Raw genomic sequence first — 16,325 nt, forward strand, 5'->3', positions numbered from 1 at the left:
TGAATAAAAGTATTAATTTCTTTCAAAAACAAAATATTTTGAATGGTAATGTAGGGTGTCCCTATATATGCTGCACGTGTCTCTTTTCACGTCACTCTCAGATGAACAGGAAGTTACGCCAAGAGACGATGCCCCAGTCAATCACGTCACTGCTGCGTTGACTTCACGTCTTCACCATCTTCAAGTAAGCTTTGTTTGCTCACAGCTGAGGATTCAGATGAAAAGAGACATTATCGACTCTAGCGATGCCATTTTACACACAAAGACAGTCCTGTTGTCTAACAGTGGTTTTCCTGATGGAGAAGCTTTACACGATTCCAAAGGCACATTACATGGAACAATTAATAAGGTCAAAGCATCCCATCAATGAACACCATATCAACACAACAGCTGATGCTTAGCTTCCCCATTCAGACAGTCCAGAGATTGTTAGCTGGTCATTCACACACATTCACAGAAATCAACACGAGAGCTCACAAACACTTCACTTTCTCTTGTTTTTCCTCGCCTGGAAGTACTTCCATGTGTCCAAATACAAAGCAAAAGTCATGTAAGCTGTACGTGAATCACTCTTTTCTTTACCATTAGGGAGGCAAACAAGAGCTTCTCAAGTGTCTTATGGTTTATTTGTCTAAGGTTTTAATACTATTGCATGGAAAAGCCGGTCTGCCTTGAAAAATAAGCAACCCTGTAATTGGTTTCGAGTTGGCCTGAAGAAGAACTCTAAGAAAAATACTGCATTCAAATAAGCAGAACAAAATTAAGAAGCAACAGTTTTATAGCAATGCTAGATATTTACATAATCTAAATAAACATGCAAAAATAAAGAAATGATACGGTGACACATCATGATAGCATTTAAATCATAAAAAAGATTTTTCAATGTTGCAAAAAAAAAAAAAAAAAAAAAAAAGATTGTTGGAGAATGTTTTACAAGAAAATACTACTTCAGTCCTTCTGCTTCCTGCACCATTTTTTTAAGTGTTCTGAATTTGAGTTATGCTGTTTTCACTTTATAAAATAAATAACAAAATGTATAATACAAAAATAAAACATTTAATTTAATTTAAGTCAAATTTAATTTAAACTAACCCAGACACATTACAGTCATGAGAATTTGTGGGTAAATGTGTATAATTGCGATGAAAATACGATACAAAAAGTCTTAATAGACTAATTAATCTAAAACTAGGCTTCATTTTCTTAAAACTTGATAAATTACTGTACTTGAAATTTTTGTCAAGACTTTTTCAAGTAACGTTTCAACAAAACATTATTTATATTATGTAAAAATAATATTATATTATAATATTTTTATTACATTATAAATAAACTGTATACATATATTATTATACATTTATAAATGTAATAAATGTATCTGTGTGTGTGTGTGTCTGTGTGTGTGTATTTATATATATATATATATATATATATATTAATATATATATATCTATATATATATATATATATATATATACATATCTGTATATTATTCAAAAAGTCTTAACAGATCTAAAACAGGTTTAATTTTCTTAATGCAAAATATAACTTTTTTTTTCTTCTAATCTTTGGATAAACTTTCATTAAAATGTTTTAAATAAGCACTGTTATGGTTTAGTTCACTATACTGGGGATTATACTCTTTACTTAAAACTAGCCTTTTAATTGCTGTTATTGCCCTACTTTTCCTTTCTTTTTCCCACCAAATTTCAATCACGCTAGAGAACAGACAAACACAAAGCAGAGAAAGGGATGGGGGGCAGTATTGGGGACTCTGATGTTGAGAAGTTCAAGTGTGGAAGGCCCTGCACCTGGACCAGCGACATAAAGAGCCACATTCATCTCACTGATGCCAACACAAATGTCAGCAACCACAAAAGCATATCGTTTCAATCAGAGCGCCGCCTCATGTGCATCATACAGAGCTTTCTTCACGCATAGCATGACGTTACTGAGTGGATACAGATACCAAAGACCTGCAATCAATTCAGTCAAAACTGAAACAGAAAAAATAAAAAAATAAATAAAAAAATTAATAATAGGTTGCATCGAGTGGATGCAGATGCTGCCAGATCACGAAAACCCTAATTGACACAAGAGCGTCATTCCAGGAAATTCACAGCTAACAGATTGTGGTTCATTAAAAAAAAAAAAAAAGCATGACTTTGGACACTTTTCCTGCTGAAAATTGCTTAAAGGTGGTCATATCTGGCCACTAAGTATGGTTCGGTGGCTTTAGAGGGATTATGGGCACTTTAGTGGTAAATGTGTTTAGTTCTGATGATAATTTTTAAATAATTTTGGGCTTTATAAACTGAGACTACCTAAGACCAGTAAGCCATGTTACTGTCATGATCTCTAGCTGGAGTGCCCGTGAGCTTCGCTAGAGGGCACTCCATTCCAGACTCTTGCAGCTTCACCCCGGACTCCATTTCCCATAATCCTTTGTCCGGACTTATCAATTGCAATCACCTGTCTCTCATCACCTCATAAGTCTCACACTATAAGAACAGCACACACACATTCTGACATTGCTGGTGATTGAATGCTTAGCCTGTACTGTTCTTCTGTTTTCCCCGAGTTTCATTCCCGTGTTTTCTTGCCCTGCCTTGTCTTTTAGTATTTTGATCTTGGACTATTTATCTGTTTATGATTGTTTGCTGCCTGCCCTGACCTTTGCCTGTTTAGTGAATTACTCTTTTGGATTGCCTTGTATGTACTGTTTCGCTGGTGTTTGACCTTGTCTGTTTGACTACGCTCTACAATAAAAGCCTGCAAGTGGATTCCCATTCCGACAACGCCTCCTTCGTTACAGAATCACCAGCCTCACCCGGATCCAGCGGATTTTAGAGCTTTCCAGGCCAATCATGGACACAGTGGACCAGCTACAGCTAGAGATTTGTCTATTGAGGATTACATTCATCAATTTTGTGAGTTGTCCTATCAAGTACCTTTTGATGAGATCATGTTAAAGGACATTTTCCGTTATGGTCTTAATGAACCAATGGAATCATGGTTACCTGAAGGGAAATTTGACTGTAGTTTAAGGGACATTATGGACTATGCTCTCTTGTTATGTGGTTCTCCTTTCACTGTGGGAGAGGCAGTGGACTTTAAAGCCACAGAGACTTCATAAAATTGCCACCAGCCCAGAGATTTTTTGCAAGATGGCTGTCATTCCTGAGTCTTGTCCCATCATGGCCGCCGTTCCAAAGCCTGCTCACGTCAAGCCTGTCAAGCCAGAGCCTGAGCCACGTCAAGTCACAGCTGATCTTCCTGAGTCAAGTCAAGTCACAGTTGATCTTCCTGAGTCAAGTCAAGTCACAGTTGATCTTCATGGGTCAAGTCAAGACACAGCTGATTTTCATGAGTCAAGTCACGGTTGATCGTAATAAGTCAAGTCGAGTCTCAGCTGATCTGCCAGAGCCTCGTCACGTCTCAGCTGATCTGCCAGAGCCTCGTCACGTCTCAGCTGATCTGCCAGAGCCTTGTCACATCTCAGCTGTTCTTACAGAGCCTCGTCGCATCTCAGCTGATCTTCCAGAGTCACGTCACGTCTCATATATTCGTTCAGAGTCACGTCACATCACAGCTGATCACCCAGAGTCACGTCACGTCCTGTCTGTTACTCCCAGATTATCAAGGTCAGCCCTTTGGTATCCCAGTCTGGTATCCAGTGTGAGGGATCCACCACTGGTGTCTGCACGTGCAGCTGGTATCCCCAAACTCACTTTAGCCCTTCTGTTCTTGAACGGATTCCCCTGTCTGAAGTGCTTCCCATTGTGGGAATCGCTTTTTGGTGTGTTTGGGCTGCATACACTACCACAGAAATTCCAGAGATGGCGGTGCTCGCTCCAGGTCCCCCAGAAGTGGTGGCTGAGGCTGCAGAACCCTCAGAGGCAGCAGTGCTCACTTTGGATTCTGGTATGGTGGTGGTGCCCAGCAATACACTTTCAGTTGGTTATGTCACAGTTGAAGGAACCATTGCTGAACTCTGTGCCTGTCTTGTTAAGGAGAATATCCATGAACTCTCCCTGTTTCCTGATGGTACGGCTGTAGAACTTCCAGAGGTGGCAGCATCCACTGCAGAACCTCCAGAGGTGTCAGTGGTATTAAGTCTCATCCTGTCCTGTTCCGGCCAAGAAAGCCTTCTGTGATCCCTTTGCCAGTCCTGTAACGGCTATGGAGGCCATCTGTGATCCCTTTGCCAGTCATGTAACGGCTATGGAGGCCGTCTGTGAACTAATTTCCTGTCCTGTAACAGCTATGGAGGCTGTTAGTGAATCCCCTGCCTGCCCTTTTAGGGCTATGGAGGCCAATTATAGACTTTTGTCCTGTCCCGATCCAGCCGAGGAGGCTGCCTATGAACTCTCAGCCCTGTCTGTCACAGCCAGGGATGCTGCCTGTGAATTTCCTGACTGTTCTGTTGTGGCTGCAAGGCCCATTCTGGAACTCTCAATCCAACCTGTTGTGGCTACTGAAGCCATAAATTAACTTTCTGTCAGTCCTGTTTCAGTCAATGAATTTGCTCCACCAGTCCAGTCCCAATTAATGAGTCCAGTTCTGAATTGTCTCCCAGTCAAGTTTTCCTCAATGACTCGGAACATTCAATTTGTACAGTTTCAGCCAATACAGGTGATTTTGAGTTACCTGTTAGTTCACTCTCTGTCTATGCACCCAAGCTTGAATCATCTATTTTTCCAATGTCAGTTAGTGATCCTTGTGAGGAATTGTCTGTTTGTTCAGTGTTCCAAGGTGTGTCTAGCTCAGGAGCAACTGTCTTACCAGTTTTAGTCAAGGAATCTAAACCTGAACAGTCTGCTGGTCTAAATGTAGCTGTTGAATCTGTCAATGAACTGTCTGCCTGGTCAGTCCTAGTCTGTAAGCCTGTTTATGAACTGTCATCTTGTCCAGTATCCCAGAGTCAGTTTGATTTCCTTGTCTGCCCAGTCCCAACCAAGGAACCAGTTATCTGCCCCATTTGTCCAGTTAACTCTGTCCCTGCCATAGAAACCATTCATGAACTGTCTGCCTCTTCTGTTTCCCCAAATGTGTCTGCTGAACTGTCTGTCTTGCCAATCCCGGTTCACGAGTTCACACTTACATATAATTAACTGAAGTTTATATAATGCATATTTGGCATGCTGTCCGGAGGGAGGGCTCCGAGCTCGGAGTTCGGCCCGAACCCAGAGTACTCCCCCCTACATAGAGGTGTAAAATGAACTCTAAGTGGAGGAGATGGGGTGGAGGGGGGATGCTGATAAACCGTCAATGCATGGGGGTTAGTCAGCTGTATTTATACCCTAGTGTTGATTATCTTAAGTTTGCTCCACCTGTGCTAATTAGGCTAAGTATCTGACGTGCTCCTCCCGAACCTTGTTAATAAAACATCATTTAGTGAGTCTAATTATGAACTGTCAGCCCAGTCCGTCAAGGCCAAGGAGACTGTTAAGGAACTCTTTGCATTTCCTGCCTCTGTCCTTGAGACCGTAAATGCACTGTCTGTCTCTTGTGTCTCAGTTTTTCCTAGGTCCCAATCTCTGCCGAGGGTTCTTGATCGGTCTGCTCCGCCGTGGTGGTCACCTACTCCACCGTGGGTATCTTCAGACACGTCTGCTCCACCCTGGTGGTTTTCTGCTCCGCCCTGGTGGTCTCCTGCTCCACCCTGGTGGTCTTCGGCTCCACCTGCTCAGCCATGGTGTTTCTCTTCTTCACTTTGGTGGTCTTCAACTCTGCCTGCTCCACCATGGTGGTCCTTAGCCCTGCTCTGGTGGTCTTCTGCTCCACTCTGGTGGTCTTCAGCTCCGCCTGCTCTGCACAGGCTCCCTGCTCTACGGTGTTTTTCTGCTCTGTTTTTTTTTGCTCTTGCTCATGGATGTTGGTCTCCATCCCTCCCCCGTTCCGCCACCGCTCCACCTCCCTTCTGGACTTTAATCTGTTTGGAGCATCTGGAAGCTGCTCCTTGGTGGGGGGGCTCTGTCATGATCTATAGCTGGAGTGCCCGTGAGCTTCGCTAGAGGGCACTCCGTTCCAGACTCTTGCAGCTTCACCCAGAACTCAATTTCCCATAATCCTTTGCCCAGACTTATCAATTGCAATCACCTGTCTCTCATCACCTCATCGGTCTCACACTATAAGAACAGCACACACACATTCTCACATCACTGGTGATTGAATGCTTAGCCTGTAAGGTTCTCCTGTTTCCCTGAGTTTCATTCCCGTGTTTTCTTGCCCTGCCTTGTCTTCAAGTATTTTGATATTGGACTATTTATCTGTTATTGATTGTTTGCTGCCTGCCCTGACCTTCACCTGTTTAGTGAATTACTCTTTTGGATTGCCTTGTATGTCCTGTTTCGCTGGTGTTTGACCTTGCCTGTTTGACGACGCTCTACAATAAAAGCCTGCAAGTGGATTCCCACTCCGACAACGCCTCCTTCGTTACAGATACATGCCTGCAAAATTATATATATATATTTGGATTTATTTTATTTATATATTTATTGATTTATTTTATTTATATATATTTTTTTGATGAACACGTAGGTTATCATCACGTGAACATCAGTTCACAGTGTTATTGTGTATATTGAGTTACTGTTTGTTATGATTTGATGTGTATAGAGACAATGTCATGTCTAGTGTTCAAATTGTATTTTGTAGGTAAGTACAAGAATTGAACAGAGACTTTGAAGTTTTCATATTTATTTTATGGTGCATATGTTTATTGTTTAATACATTTCATAGTATAACTTGCCTGTCTGGTCCTGTGTTTGGGAGGGGAGTGTTTTGATGACGTGAATATCCTGATTTACTATATTAAATAGTGGTTAGTCCATTTACTGGGACAGAGATGGATATAGATGCTTTGAAATGGTAATTGTATTCTTTGGAATGTGTATTGTTTGCATTTGCTCAATGATAATATTCATGATTATGATTGTGTGTTTAAATGTGTATGTGATTGGCACTGATGCAGAACTAAATGTGTATTCTTTGTAACGAGTGTTAATTTACCCCTACAGTTGGTATGATCGCTTGTGTTTGGCGGGAAGATCACATATAAGTGATATGTCTGTGTTTAGGCAAGGGGGTGAGGCCATGGATGGCCAAGGGGTGTAGCATGTGAAGCCCAATGCGGGGAATGTGTGTGTGTGTCTGACGTGAGACTTAATTGTCGTGGCCAGGTCTGAAGCCTTGTTTTGCTGCTCTCAGCATGTTTTATTTCTATGTTATGTATAGTTAAATTGAGTATTTTTGTTGGATTATTTTTGTTTATTTTGAAATTTGGTGAGAGAACGTGTGACGGGACAGCTGTCAGCAAATAAATCCCTTGGACTTTAATGATTGCCTACATTGTACTCAACTCATTCGATCTCTTCCCTGGCCCTAGGGCAAAAATATACGTTTCAACTCAGGTTAGCTGTAAACCAACCAGCACATCCGACCTCTGGTGGCAGTGGCTTTCCGACATATATACATACACACACACACACACACACGTATGTACATACATATTAATAAATAAAAGTTACTACATTTTAGTTACCAAATAAAACTATATTATATTAAAACGGTTAGTTCCATTCCTTGATTCTGATTGGTCAGCAGCTGTGTTTTATTCATGATACAGCACAGCTGTGACCGCTTCACCAAACGGTTCTGTGTATGTATCCCAACTGAGCAGCAACCTTGTCAACATAAACAATCAATAATATAGCATCAAAACAGTGTTGCCAAGTCCGCGGTTTTCCCGTGGAATTGGGCTACTTTATCACTGTTGTCGCAGGTTTTTTTTTTTTTTTTTTTTTTTATGTCCGCGGGTTAGTGACCCCGATAACGTGATATTTAGCCCATGGATTGCGAATTTTACCAGGGGAACCCTGCCAAAAACATGTATTTTACCCACCGGAATGCAATTTTTAATGTGGAGCCCCCCTCAAAATTCGATTGGTCTAGTTTTGAGTAGCAATTGGGTGGGTTTTGTTATGAAAACCTGGCAACCCTGATCAAAATTGTTTCATTTATTATGTTTTTCGGCAGGATTAACTGTTTGTTATAAATTTAATGAAATATGAGTGACCCCTGCTGGCGTTATGTTGCATCTTTCATCTTTAATTTTGAGACTCCACCCTTCCCCTGTCTAATAAACGCTCCGCTTAGCATAGTGCCTAACAATGCCCTTCAGCCGTGATTTATTCACCATACAGCACGGCCTCGAGTACATTATTGCTTACTTATATTATATTATATCTTATTATATTATTGTATACACTTATTTTAATATAAATAATAAAAATATTTGATTAAATCGATATTATTAAACACATATGCAACATCTATATAGACTGGTTTGATGGGATTTGGATCACTTTGCCAAACAAAACCTCCTAAGACCAGAAAACTTCACACTTTAAAATTCTATAAAATAAAATAAAATAAAATAAAATAAAATAAAATAAAATAAAATAAAATAAAAAAGGCTTAATATTGAGGCCTTAAGATTTTTTTTTTTAAACTGCAAATAAAATTAAATTTAACTTAAACAAATCATCTTAATGTGATGCATATGTCAGTCAAACATAAAAGAAAGAGGTCGATTTCTGCTCTCTCTCTCTCTCTCTCTCATTTGATGTTATTTAAATAATAATTTTTCAAAATGCATTTATTCAAATAGTTTATAATCAGCTTAAATCTGTTCATTATGAAAACAATTACATTTCTTCATTTAAAAAGTATGAACTGTTGAAATATGGCTATTTCTGGCTATGGCTAAATATAGCTAATTCAATTTAAAATGTAAGAGATAGAAACAAACTGGATTTACTGATGATAAATATATAAACCTGGTTATTGTGCATTTAAAAGGCATTTTGTTTATTAGTACAATTACAGAAATCAGACCTGTTTCATTAATGTATGACTGACAAATATGTATGCATCACATTTTTAGTTTTTAGTTTTTTTTAAACAAAACTAAATGCATGAAAATGTTATATGCAATTTTGCAATATGCAAATATGCAATAAATGCATTCATCTTAAATTTAGGCCTAAATATTCCTGGAAAACATAGCAGAAGATAATTTACCTAAGTAAGAAAAAAAAAAAAAAATCAACATTTAATATAAATCTTGCTTGTGTGTTTGTTGACACTAAGTTAGCAAGACTTCAAATCCATGTCATGACTCACAACAAGCTTAGTTTAGTTGAACGGTTTACATCTGTGAGTGCTGTGTTTGTTGTCTGAAAGCATTATAACATCATATGTCACACACATTAGCTGGCCTGCATCGGCTCCTTACGCTGGCGTTAGGTGTCTGTAACATGTCTTGATGTGGGCCCGCGGCCGCGGTTTCTTGTCAAATCAAAGTGCCATTTCTCTCTTTGATGCGAGAGCTCAGTAATTAGCGTGTGTTGCAGGATTAGCCACTTCCGGAGGCCTTTGAGATTTATTACTCATTGAGTCACTCTCAGCTTTGAGTGGACTTGTTAAATCAATTTCCTCTTAGCCTTCCATTGTGGTCCTGCTCATCAAATCAAATTAGATTGTGTTACAGTTGACAGATCTGTGAATGAAGACTTTAGGAGGGAGGTGTGAATTATCCACATGAGGGGAAGTTTAGGCCCTGAATATGGTTTATCACGGTGTTTCCTACAGAATTGTGTTTTTGGAGAAGAGGAGCTTCCATCCCCCATAAATATCCCTTATCAAAAAAGAAAACTAATATACCTGAAGATAGAAATCTGCTTACATTCACATTCAAATATAGCTTAATGGCACTCTTTTGGGCGCCAGTTATCAGAGCCAACAATGCAGTGTGACTAATCACTCTAGAGACGTAAGAAAATGAAGTCTATATGATATTATATTATGACAATTTTTTGATTTAGAAAAAAAAAATATATTAAAAAAATATATTTTATTAAAAATACAAAAAATAATGTGTTCATATATATGTACATATGTACTATTAATATATAAAGGTTACCATTTTTCACAAAACCCAAAATAAATAAATAAATAAATAAATAATAGTAAATAACTAAAATATAGATCTCATATCTCATTTGTTTTTGTGAAAATGGTAATTACATATACTACAGATACATATACAGTATGTATCATATATATACACACACACACACACACACACACACATATATATATATATATATATATATATATATATATATATATATATAAATTACAGTTTATTTTTCACAACAAAACCAAATAAATAAAAAATGTAAACAAAATATTGTTAAATTATATCATCATTAATATTATATTACAATATTTTTATTTTCTAAATAAAAACCATAACCCTATATATATATATATAAGTTAAATAATTAAAAAAATACATTTTATAATAAGTGAATGACCCATACTCAGAATTTGTGCTCTGCATTTAACCCATCCAAAGTGCATACACACAGCAGTGAACACACACACACCGTGAACACACACCCGGAGCAGTGGGCAGCCATTTATGCTGCGGCGCCCGGGGAGCTCTGGGGGTTTGGTGCCTTGCTCAAGGGCACCTCAGTCGTGGTATTGCCCACAACCTTAGGGTTAGGAGTCAAACTCTGTAACCATCAGGCCACGACTTCCCAACATTATAATAGCATTATTTATAATAATACAAATAAAATACAATTGTTGATGTATTAAAAAATATTCAATCATCATAAACAACTTGTTTTTAATGGCCAATCAAGATATTTTTTTTATTTATTCATTTATTTAGTTAGTTAGTTAGTTAGTTAGTTAGTCAGCAAAATGGTAAAGTTACAAAATCTACCAGTAGGGCTTGACTGACAAAACTAACCAGCCAAATCCTGACCACCTGGATCTACAGTGACTACATACAAATTATTACTATACTGTTTTTTTAAAAATATTTTAGTGTCCTAATTTTCCCCAACCAAAGTAACAAACATGAAAAAAAAAATAATAATTATCTGCCAGATTCAGATTTGTTTTGTGTCATTTCATATCACATTCAATTCAGACAACAAATTTAATCTGTAAAAAAAAAAAAATGACCGTAATGTAATTTATTTTACTGTGAAAATTATTTATCTATATTTTCATAAATATAATTTATTTTCCAGTATGGCTATTCAGTGGAGGTGAATATCTGTGCAGAAAATGCTGATTTGATGATTGATTTACAGTATGCTTTTAAGTCAACACAATTTTCTTCAATAGACTGTAAAACAATAGAAACCAGGAGAAACAGAAGGTAGCAGTCAAACACTGAGCACTCATTCAGACTTTCCAGACAAACAGGGCTTGTCGGCCTCAATCTCCACAGTCAGCGTGCAGCTTGCACTGCCAAATCGCAAATGAGTCCAAACATGCACCTGCAGCTCCAAACTTCCAGCAATTATGGCAACATTTCGCCTAAAAGCCGGAAGAAAAAAACACTCTGCGTGGCCTTTAACCTTTAGCAGTGAACATAAACTAATTACATTCCTCATGCTGCAGAAGCCTCGGCATGGCTGCGAATGGGAATCGCCATTGACGACTTAATTAGCGTTTGTCGATTTGGAGCGAGTAATTCCACTGGACTTGTTCTCATCAATGGCCTCTCATTATCTCAGTTCTCCGGTGAAGCGCCCCACTGAAAACGCCACTTGCTTGGATGGAGGGACATTCATATTTCTGAAAATGTCAGCTGGGAGCCCCTTCCTCCAGCAGACACAATGAGGCCCATTGTTGAGCGGCACTTAGCCATCATTTCAGCCCGTCAAAACAGCTTCTGTTTTAGCAGCGATGTGTTAATGGGCCCGCGGCTGGGTGTGAGAGCGTCCCGAGCCACACACATCAGATGGAGGTCAGAGGTTAACGCTGACTCTCTGATTCGGGTGGCTGGGATTTGCGCAACCTTTCCAACGAAACGGAAACCAGGGAGGGAAAAGCAACGGGGCTGATAATGTGATATAATTAGTCAGACAGTTTCTGGGTCAGAATCATCGCTGGCCAACACTGAGATGGTGAATGGGCACAGATGGGCCACCTGGACCTTGACGGGGTTCATCAGGGCTCTGCAGGTGGACCGTGTGAGATGATGCCCTGCCAAGGGCTTCATTAAGTATTCTGGGACACTCTGAAAGAGTCAACACATTTCAACACACTCACTGTGTTACTGCCCCTCAGACATTACATGCATTGGCCAAAATGTGAGATTTTGGGCTATTTTGCTTCCTCTTCAAACTAGTGGACAGAAAATATCCAGAATAAACATTTAAGGGTTTATTTTCTTACACTTTATCTATTTACGTCTGTAGATTTCAGTTATAATACATATATAAGTTACCATTGTGCACAAAATGTATTCACTCACGCTGTTTTATATAACAATGTATTCTTGAAAATGTTATAAAGTTCTATCTATCTATCTATCTATCTGTCTATCTGTCTATCTGTCTGTCTGTCTATCTATCTATCTATCTATCTATCTATCTATCTATCTATCTATCTATCTATCTATCTATCTATCTATCTATCTATCTGTCTGTCTGTCTGTCTGTATGTATGTATTTTCTGTATGTGTATGTATGTATGTATATATATATTTATATATAGTGGTATATAAAAGTATTTATTATAATTTTATTTTTAATAATATATTATATTATATTATATTATATTATATTATATTATATTATATTATATTATATTTATTATATTATATTATATTGTATTTTTATTATATTATTATTATTATATTATTTATTCTGATTTTCAACAGTAGTTTCTGATTTATGGAGTGATAAAAAGAGATATGCAAAATCCCCTTTGTAAATATGTCAACATAATGAAACATAAATTTTGAACCGGTCTTTATTGCATATTTAGCAAATTATTGGAAAGTGTTTGTGCAAATTATTGCATATTTAACTAAAAATGGATATGCATTTTTGCATATGTAAATAATTGCCTTAGTGTACTGTGATTAACTTGTGAAAGTATGGTGAGAACTATTAGTTAAAATTTCTGTCCTATTCACCTGTAGTTCCCTGCCTTGAATGCACAATATAACCTAGGGATATCTTTTGAGGTTTTGTATCCATTTGTAGGGATACAAACCCTCTGAGAGAAGATTTTGTCAATCACACACCAAAACTCTCCTGTGAAGCATTAAGCAGGTATGAATGCATGTCAGTTATGTGTTAACCCCCATAATTACAGAGCGACTAAACCGGGTTTGTGTTCAGACTTGTCTTGCTCTTTGAACTCTAAACCCGCCAGCTTTGATCTAAGAAAAACAGTTTCGGGGAGTGGATAAATTAATGATATAAATGTCAGCATGTGTTTGGATCTGTAACATGCGAGAATGAAAAATAAATGGCGATTCTACACGCTAAAACGTAATGGCATCGAGGAAATTCCCACCTCCAAATGACTGAAATCCCTTGAGTTTGTGAACGCGTGTGATCATCTAATCATTTTCAGAAAGCCAAGTCAATGAACTTGAGGCCTAAAGTGGTTTACAATCAGTCAAAACAATTTGGACTCCCTGTTAACAAAAGGTTGTTACTCAACCAGCAATGTTGGAAAAGCATTGTAAATACATAAGAACAAATATTGTTAATCATATTAACTAATTGTGAGATATACAGAAAACGAACATAAAAACATGCTTATATGCTTTTGACATAGCATGACTGTGGCACATTTAGGCAAATAACACTCACATTTCCTTCAGATCATGTAAAAACATAGGACAATTTAATGGACATTGGTTCAACAGGCTGGAAATGAGTTCATTTAACATTAAACTGTAAACACAAAACACTTTGTGTTGTAACTAAATTAATTAAGCAAACAAAGAAAACTTAAAGAAACTGCTGCTAGCTAACAAATTTAACATTAAACTGTAAACACAAAACACTTTGTGTTGTAACTAAATTAATATTTATATATTATATATATATATTAATTGCATATATATATATATATATAGATATTTATTTATAGTTTTAAAAAATATATATTTCTAAATGAGAAATGTTGCTGTAGCAACTCATATTTTAATTTGTCATTTTTATTCTTTGCTTTGGCAACTCATTTGTCATTTTTGTTTTATTTTTGTAATTTTTTTTCTTGTTTTATTTTTATTTTTATTTTTTAGTTCTCAGTACTCTACGTTAAACTTAATCAAAATGAGAAATTTTGCCTTGGTAACTATTCTTAAATAAAATAAGTTTAAGTTATATATAAAAAAAAAAATGAAATTATTTATTTATTTTTACCTATTAGATCCCAGAACCATTACTTTTCTTCCCTTTTATAACACAGTTCTGATGGGGGGAAATTAAAAGATTTGTTACTGCACTTGGATTTTCAAGGTATCTGCTTTTACAGTTTAAAAACTTACAACTGTACCTTCACGCAAAACCGTTCAATCCTCCACCTAAACACTGCTCTTCTCACCACAATGGTAACCTTATACCACAACATAAACTCTTCTAAATCCCCAAATAACAAAATATCTAACTCCTTCTTTTTCATCTTATGCAACAAACACTTAACTTCAACATTTACTCTCCAGATGCAAAGCATGCTGGGAAATCAAATTCAATGCATTTCAGCCATGCAGTTTTGTCAGCCGTGATCATTCATGTATTTCCAACGCAAATGAATTAAGAAACTATATTTTATAAAGTTAAGCAAGTTGCACACAATGCAATTAATTTGTGAGAAAATATTGCATTAGCTTAATTTAATTTAGTAAAATCTTTTTTTTTTTTTTTTTGTGGTGGACCTGTAGCTTACCTGAAACTGGACCTGGTGTTTATGTCCAAACCTGTTGCACAGACTGCAGGTCACGACCCTGGATCAATTTGTTTATTCACTTCTCGTTATTGTTCGAGTTCAATGGACTGCTGTGGGGTGACATTAGAGTTCACTGTAACGAACATTGCATGAATATTTAAATGGCATTTATTAGCTCGACAGCACTAGGCACAATGCTGGACTGGAAAAAGAAAATGAAAAAAAAAAAGAAAATACAATCATGGTGGACACACACACACAAAAAAATCCACAATCCTTTCTAATACCCACAGTCACTGTCTTTTACAATGGTAAATGAGTGAATATGGCGAGAACAATGGTGTCATATCTTCAGACAGTGATGGCAGAGGTCAAGTGGATATGGTTACCGTCTGTCCTCTGGGACAGGAAATGAGATCTGTCATAGACCGGATGACTTTCAAAAACACAGTCCAGATAAAAGACCGTGGACAGCATTAGCTTGAGGAAATTATACGGCCCCTGATAAAGGACCGTTTATTACCTTCATCCAGTGAATGTGCTTTCGTTTGTATTCATGATATACCAGACGTTCATGTTCCGCACAAACGTTTAAATTTAAAAATGAACATGCTTGTGTTGGAACATTTTTCACATCCATAATAAAGCTTTTCAAAGACCCATTTAAGACCAAGCAAATAAAATCTAGGGAATAAATGGAAGGGAAAACAATATGTCAATATGGTCTCTAAACTGCAAAAAAAAAAAAAAATGGAATCTTAAAAAATCTTAATTTTGCATCTTGATTTAAGGAACTTTAAATATCTGAATTGGAAACCAAGACAAAAATGTAATAAATACTGAGGAAAATATCTATTTTTAGCAATGTATGCAACATTTAATGCCATGGCTTCATGAACTGACTTTTTTTGCTCCAATTTAAAACCTTTTTAAGGCCTAAATTTGTAGAAGGGTGAATTAAGACTTTTTAAGACCCTCAGAAACCCTGGTGTAGCAGATGTTCAGATAACATCTGTAAAACACTTTATCTTGATCTTTTGACATTTTTGATTATTATTAAACTGCTTTAAGTAATTCAATCAAACTGAATGAATGGTTTGTGACACAAACCAAATAACAGCACAAAGTAACCAAATCCAGTATCTACTCCATTGCTTATACTTACATGCGTTTCTGCTGTTGATTTTCCTCCAAAATCATGTCACTTCCTGGATGATGATGTCACTGAGGAAATGCCTTTAGTTAAAGGGATATGACAAACCTAGAAAATGATCATCAGTTAGAACAATATTCACATAATAAGTGCTACAGTGTATTTGAAACATTTAGATTAGAGAGAGAGAGAAAAAAAAAACTATAGTTCTTCATTGTCTTTTTTATTGTAGAAGTTAATGGGACATGCATGCCAAAGATATATTACAATGCATATATAATAAGTAAACATAAATCTGCACACTGTAGATTAATGAAGAATTGCAGGATGTTATGTTTGTCCTGGCCCATGTTTTTGTACATTATAATAATTTATCCTTGCAAAT

At 36.9% G+C, this 16,325-nt stretch overlaps 1 long non-coding RNA gene across 1 annotated transcript; it reads right to left on the minus strand.

Annotated features, from left to right (window-relative positions):
* Window positions 1-16,050, minus strand: LOC122148122. Its single transcript, XR_006162093.1, has 3 exons — window positions 15,953-16,050; window positions 14,788-14,897; window positions 1-205 (listed from the first exon to the last, which is right to left on the minus strand). It is a non-coding gene; the product is annotated as an uncharacterized LOC122148122 (long non-coding RNA).
* Between the last annotated feature and the right edge of the window lie 275 nt (window positions 16,051-16,325).

The sequence above is a fragment of the Cyprinus carpio genome, chromosome A17 (genome assembly GCF_018340385.1).
Source record: "Cyprinus carpio isolate SPL01 chromosome A17, ASM1834038v1, whole genome shotgun sequence".
Lineage (NCBI taxonomy): Eukaryota > Metazoa > Chordata > Actinopteri > Cypriniformes > Cyprinidae > Cyprinus > Cyprinus carpio.